Genomic DNA, 7,117 nt, shown 5'->3' with positions numbered 1-7,117 from the left:
CAGCTCGCGCCTGGTTGGCGCTGTTGACGGGCTTGGAACCTGTAGGTGGCTGGCTCACGAGCGTTCTTCCCTTTTTCTGTCCATGGCCAAAGTTTTCGGCATGCTGGGCTTGCTGTTGACTGGGCTGAAAGTAGTTGGCAGGTGGTTCACCGACGGTATGACCTCTTTCTGGCTGTTGAAGGAATTCTGTATGTGCTTGACTTCCTTTGTGAGAACTGGCCTGACAGAACTTGGTTTCGCCACCCACCCGTGTCGAGCATGCAGCATCCGGGAGGCTCAGAAGGAAGCGGAGGGGCCACAGACGCCGTACTGTTTGAATGGAAGCTCCTGGCCTTTACTCGTTTTGAATTCGCACAGAAGCTGTAGAGTTAGCGGCTGCTTGGCTGCGATGAGCAAGGCACGGATGATGGCTTTGATTGTAGCTCATTACATTCCCCTTTAAAGCCATGGTTCATTAGGGTCCCTGAGTTTTCAGGAACTGCTTGCCTTCTCCATCGTACCGGTATGAGCGCCGACTGTAGGGCAACACGCTAGCAGGTAAACACGGAGCTTCATATCAATGATATGGTCAAGATCATCGCTGTGGCAAGCAAAAACAGCTCTGTGTTCGGCCAATGTACCTTTTATAACTGCGTGCTGGCTGCGAAGCGGGACGATGGAATATTGGGATGATGGCGCGCGAACACCGCGTCGGATGCGACGGTGTCATGCGACAGGGGCACTTCGTGAGGGTAATGTTTGGGCTACTAACACTTGCCATGGCGGCTGCTCTGGCAAAGGCAACGGATCATGTTGCAGGCAGTCTTTGGCACTGTGTCTGGCAAGGTTAAGTACCGTGGCTGGGTCTAGCGTCAAAGGCACCGCGGCGGACGAGGCAGAAGCCTTCGGTTCAACCGGGGGAAGTGGGGGGGGGGGGCACTAGCTTCATGCTGCTGCCGAATGTCGGCTTCCAGTCGCCGAAGTATCTCTTCTTTGAAACCGGCAGTGTCCAGCTGTCGCCGTGCCAATTCTTTCCGTATGAGGTCGATGAATAGGCGCGACATTGTCACTGAGACGAGCCGCTCCCACACAATGCCCGGCATGATATGCCGCCGAGCCGGATACACGCAGGCGGTCACACACAAAACACAATCTTGCTGGAGCGTCGGCCAGCAAGCAAGCGCAGACGCGCACAAGAAGGCAAGCGAGTGAACGGCGCAAAACGCTTGGGCGAGGAAGACAAAATGGCGCACTGGTCCAACGGCGAAGGCCGGCTTAGTTACAGCGTTGGCGTACTTGCGTGCCTGCGTGGTTGCACATAGGCTCGGGCATCGACTGCGCAAGATGTGAGGGCTGGCGTAAAGGCTGGAGCATTGAAGAGGCATGGCGAGGCGAATCGGACTGAAATGTTTTGTGGTACTGTGGAGTTGAACCTGGTTGAACCAGTTGAAGTTGAACCACGCGCACGCACTAACGAGCGCGTCCCAGACCTCGCTTGGACTGGAGCTGCGCTGCGTCGGCGTACTAGCACTAAAGGTGGCGCTAGTGATTAGCTAGTTATTATGGCCTAGGCTCGCGTTCACAATGCACACATCAAGCAGCATCTTCCGGAGCTAAAAAATGAACAGCTATGCACCCAACTGGGAACATTTGGGATAGCGAAAGTTATTTTCCACCAAAAAGGCTCGCTAGCGTTCAGCGAAGCAGACGACCCTATTCCACCTTTCTGGAAAATAACTCGTTGCTTCCTCGCTCCACACGGTGCCGAAGATAGGCAGAGTGCCCGATAACGCATGGGAAAAGTACCGAAGACTTAAAGAAGCATTTTGAAAGGCGCAACTCCAATTGATTCAATCCAAAATTGTAGAACCGAACCGCTGCAAACTTCAAAAAGCGCGCGCTGAGTGCTCAGTAAAAAAAAAAAGATAAAAAGCCGTTAAACATTGCAATAAAGGAGTAATTTGTTGCATTTAAAAAAAACTTGGCTTATAAAACGTTTTTTGCTTTTTATTAATCGAAAATATTTTACTTTTTAGTTTATGCATTTGTGGTAGTAGTTTTCAGCACCACCAGGGGTTCCTCTGTCGCTTCAATTCAAACACAACCGTTGGTAGCGTTTGTCGTTCCGACGCCGCCACTACGCAAAATCCTCCCTGTTCTGTGACTACGCTTTTTCTGGCACTACAGGCAAAGCTAGACCTTTGCTTCTCTAAAATCCTCCCTGTTCTGTGTCGTTCCAAAGAGTTGCTCTTGCGTTTGTAAGGTTGTTTGCGCAAAAAAGAATGCTTTTGAGAGAGTAAACAGGTAAATTGCGTTTTAAATGCATCTCCAAAATACCTTGCTCAAGCCTTTGTATGCGTGAAGACTGCCACGGTTCCCCAAGCGTCCGGAAACGACTCGGCACGAACAAAGGTGAGTAGCTACTAGCGTGATAAGTAGTAGCAGAGTTTCTTGCGGTCATCGTTAATGAGCTATCACTGCACAGTACCGTAGTTTGGCGAATTCTGTGCGCAGCACACGCCGGTGCCCAGCACCACAATTTGTGAAGAAGTACACGCTTGGGCTTGCAAACTTTTGGCATTACCTTTCTCGTTAAAGAAAACTGTTGAAATGGTACAAGCAGTACAACGAATGCACAGGCTATCAGCCGAGCTCGCGCTGAGCCTTTATGGACTAGTGATGCACAAAACTTTAATAAATTTCGGTGGTGTCACAGCACAACGATGGGGGGGAGCAACTGTACTTTTTTTTTTATAGTTGGCGCCTTTCATGCTGTAACCCCGTTTTTCTTGTTTTTCGCTCACATTCTCAGATTATATATGACGCACTGTCCGAGAAGAAATAATAGTAAAAGAAAGCGTCTGAGAACACGTTGACCAGACAGAGTTGTAGTTTCTTCCAGGCTCGACTCATTGTCTGTTGTCACTGCTACCAAGATGACACTAACAAAAAAAAAAAACGCAAGAAGTTTGTAGTAAGTCCGCATGTACGCAATGTTTCTCACAGATTCCGGAAAATAGCCAGTAGATAACGCATGTCACTACAGAGACTGAATCAGAAATCGTTTGTAAGGTCCCTTTGATGTGATAAAATCCTACATAGGTCAGTGCGTTTAAGAGCACAGTTTAGCGTATGGACATTACAAATACTAGACAGTTGTTGCGCATTATGGTGCGTCCACAAACTAAAACTCAACAATACAATAATCCTACTCATAACTCCAAAGAAAACAATGGAAATGACGGAGGAATTGTCGTTGTTCTGAACACAAATTGTTGGAGTTAATACACCATCTGTTTCCAAAAACCCGTAAGAAATGCATGTCGTGCGATTTTGTAATCTGGACCAAAAATAAAGCTGGAGTGGGGCCAATTTAAGACAATTTGCATTGCCACTGACCGTTACCATATCTCCATGCTGCATTTATTGTTGATGTGATCAGTTGTCTTGAGATATTCATGATGGGCATATTTGGTAAATTTCTGTCTGAGCTAAAAATGAAGCTAATAGACTGCACATTTGCCTTACTGCTTGTTCCATTTTAGTTGTCTCCTGTCACATAAAACAGTATGACAAAAGGAGAATGGCATATTATCTAGCTGGAAACGTGTGTTTATGGAGAAAGTTTGCAATGGTATTGCTAGTGTCTGACATATTTTAGTTTTCTTCTGCTAACTCACATTTGAGTTATGAATAGTACCAGACCTTCCCAAAATATTGTGTGCATGTTCAAGGCACTGCCCTAGAGTTTTATTCATTCCAAGCCTTTCACTGTAGCAGGTTTGAGATTTTTGAATAAGATAAGCTCATTCACAGGCAAAGGCCGGTGAATGAGCTTTTGACTTCTTTTTTGTCCTTGTGCAGTAGGATATTTTCATGTTAGAGTAGTAAAACCCCTCTGCATCCTTGTTTACCTCGAGATAAGTTTTGCTTACCTTAAGTTTCAAACTGCTTTAATTCTCAGTGCTTTAGTTGTGTACACTGTATTATCTCGCATTTTTGCCGGCATCTGGTCGGTGCGTTCAGGGCGCCTTTTCAAGCCCTGGATGTCAACAAAGCTGCCAAGGAGGTGTCGCTGATCAACCTGTCCATGTGTGAGTAGGCCAAGCCGCGCTTGCACAGGGTCAATTAGGACGTTTCTTATTTACAGAAGGTAACCACTTTTTGTGTATAGCTGATGTTGCAGTTGGAATTTTCCTTGCAGACCCATGATGTGTTTACAGTGCAATTAACTGGTTATGCTGGGTGCATCAGGTTTTGGCAGGATGTGGTATGCAATTTGTGTGCACTAAATGAGAGAGAAGCTGTGCAATTTGTGCTCACTGCCCTTCATGTTACCGCTTTGCATAGAGCTGCCCTTGTGTCTGGTTTTCTTGTCTTCAGGTTTCACCTAGGAATATTTATAACTACGTTCATTGGGTTGTCCTAGGTTGTTATATGTACTCTAGAGTGGCTTAAAGTGGCGTCAAAATGATGTTAGGGCAGGAGATGACAAAGGCTTCAATTTCAGCGTCGTACCTGGGAGATGAAGTGGTTGCTGTTTAGCCAGCTGCAGGGCAATTCGACGGGCTTGCAAACCTCAGAGCTTTGTCACTTGTGGCTTAGCAATGTTTATCACACCGTTATATCCTATTTCCTAAGGTAAATGCGTGTTTTCCCCTTCCGAACTGCTATTTGCACCTATTGGTCCAGTAATCATAAAATGTCCCAGGTGGTGGCCTCTGGATGGGAGGGCCCTGGTTGGTCTCCTGCTCTGGTGGCCGAGGTGCAACTGGAAATCCTGGGCAAGCGCAGCAAACAACAGACGGCCCCACTGTGGGCAGCTCAGCTGGCCTGGGCCATCGTCCGAGATGACCTGAAGGGCCACACCCTGGCCTATTCGGGCGGCTCTGTGCGGCAGCGACAGGGCTCGGCCTCAGCAGGCGCCATGCTAGGGGAGGTCACCCGGCAGGCGCTGCTGTAGTGTGCTGTATCCTCAGCCACAGCCGAGCTGGTGGGTGTCAGCCTGGACCTGACCCCAGCGCTGTGCCCTGCAATGCTACTCCCGGGTGGCCCTGCTGCGCATCCGGAGGGCGACTTGTGCTCACTCGGGGTGCATGGAGTGCTGTATTGGGGCACCTGGCTGCGGCCGCAGTGGGAGCCCAGACACAGGGAGCTCAAGGGCAACGAACCAGTGATGTGATATCTGCGCCGAACCGTGCCGATAGGTAAATCCTGCTACATCCTTCTTCATTTCAAGCAATCTGCGCCAATCTTGTACCGAAGCTTTGTTTCGCCGGGTTTCCGCAATGTGTTGGCTCTGGTGGGAGGAGTCCTTTACGCCACGGGTGTTGAAGGCATCTTTTACGTAAAATGAAGTGGAAGGAAGTTTTTACATAAAATGTGCTGAGTGCCTTCTGCACGACTGCCTTTCAACGACTGCCTTTCATTTTGCAGAGCCTGCGCTTCTTAAGCCCACAGCTGAGGAAAGAAAAGTCCTCTAGAGCTCATTTTAGGGTGCTGCAAGTGATCTAACCGATGAATTGACTTTGATGGATGAATACATGCTCGTCCAGCTTGAACATGTTGATCAGATCCGTCTACACGAATTAACGAGTATTGGCAGCAGAGTTTTGAGAAGAAGGAGGCTAACAACAAAACCAAATTCCCTCTCTTGGCTTGGCTAGTGAAGGCATTGCTGTGCATTCCACATAGAAAAGCGGTTGGGGAAATGGGCTTCAATAAGAACTGCCGGCACCTTAATGAAAGGGCTCAGTGTGCGATACAAACTGTTCATGGCATCAGGCACATTGTTTCGTTCTTCAAGCGCTTTGACGGAGATGCAAGTCGCTTCAATGTGACACCAGAGGTTTTGAGAGCAGTACAAACATCGAGCAAAGACTGCCAAGAGCGCATTGCGGCTGAAAAGCTCAGGCAGCTAAGCAGTGGTGTCTTGACCCAGCCAAGGCTGGTCCTAGTCATGATGCCCGAGACAGGGTCCAGCAAGAAGTGGAGACCACAAAAATAACATGGTGGCGAATACAGAGCATCTAATTAGCCTCGACATAAAGTCCAAGAGCTTCGGGTATGTCGAAAGTGGGCAGTCTCTTTTACCTGAGGGTAAAGCTAGAATGGTGGCAGCACTGGACAAAATGGCACAAAAAACAACTTTGGACCTGTCACGATAGTTCTACTTTCATGCGTATTTAACCAGAGAAACGTGGGTTTAGCACAAGTGTCTGTTCTGTTTCGTTACATTTTCTGCTTACTTAAACAAGCTCAAAGGTGTTTTCAGGGAATCTAGTCATATTGTGTTTTATTGCCATGTAGTCGTTTTAGCTTCAGGATGTTGTTTTCGTGTACATCAAACTGTCCACTAAGTGACTGTGTTTCGTTCATTCTGGTTTCATGAAAAGTTCTGTAGCCTACCGAATTGAATGCTACCCCGATAGTCGTTTTTTAAATGAAAGCCAAGTTCCTTCATGATCTGTTGGCTCATGTGGTGTATGTACACATCGCATGAACTCTTTTGGTGCTTGTCCTGAGGCATTTCATAGTCACTGCTAAAAGACGTCTGTGCGGCAGAAACTCGTCTGTACCGAAGGCATTTTACTTGTTTAAACATTTCTGTGTGCCCAGGATGCTGCTTTTGGGGCTCCTCTTAGTTGTTTTCCTCCCCTTCCAGCAGCTCTCAGCCGTCCTGTGCCCCATGTGGGTTCCAAGCAGAGAAACACCACCTGGAGGTGGCTGACAGCCCTGCCTGCTGGCCATGGAGAGTGGCCAGATTTAACAACAGGGAGGCGAGCTGCTGGCCGCACGGCGGAATCTTCGGCTGCTGGACCAGCTGCTGTTGCTGCCGGGCTGTGCCAGGGAGCAGGACAAAGTCCACAAGGTCCTGGGCTCCTACCTGGATGCCTCAGGAGTCATCCCCACGCCTCGCCTCCCAGCCGGGTTGATTTGGAACAACATTGAGGAACTGAGGGTTTGTTTGTTTGTTATCTTCTCTTGTGCATGTGTGTGTGCGTCTTTTTTAATACCCCTTTTTAAGCGTCACTGAAGTGATTTGTAAATATTGCAGGAATACTAGTGCGAATTGTAGTCTGGAGTCTCTAGGCCATATTTTCACCACTCGCGGCATTTACGTGAATTTATTCGGTAG

General features: G+C 48.2%; 1 long non-coding RNA gene across 1 annotated transcript; it reads left to right on the top strand.

Moving 5' to 3' along the window:
• Nucleotides 1-2,229: 2,229 nt before the first annotated feature.
• Nucleotides 2,230-6,637, top strand: LOC144140041 (uncharacterized). Its single transcript, XR_013316312.1, has 3 exons — nucleotides 2,230-2,391; nucleotides 4,006-4,073; nucleotides 4,691-6,637. It is a non-coding gene; the product is annotated as an uncharacterized LOC144140041 (long non-coding RNA).
• Nucleotides 6,638-7,117: the final 480 nt, after the last annotated feature.

This window comes from Haemaphysalis longicornis, unplaced genomic scaffold, assembly GCF_048455015.1.
Source record: "Haemaphysalis longicornis isolate Haplotype H1 unplaced genomic scaffold, Haemaphysalis longicornis Haplotype H1 scaffold_1, whole genome shotgun sequence".
Taxonomy (NCBI): Eukaryota; Metazoa; Arthropoda; class Arachnida; order Ixodida; family Ixodidae; genus Haemaphysalis; species Haemaphysalis longicornis.
Note: the sequence above shows the minus strand (reverse complement) of the source record. Positions and strands in the feature narration are given on the sequence as shown.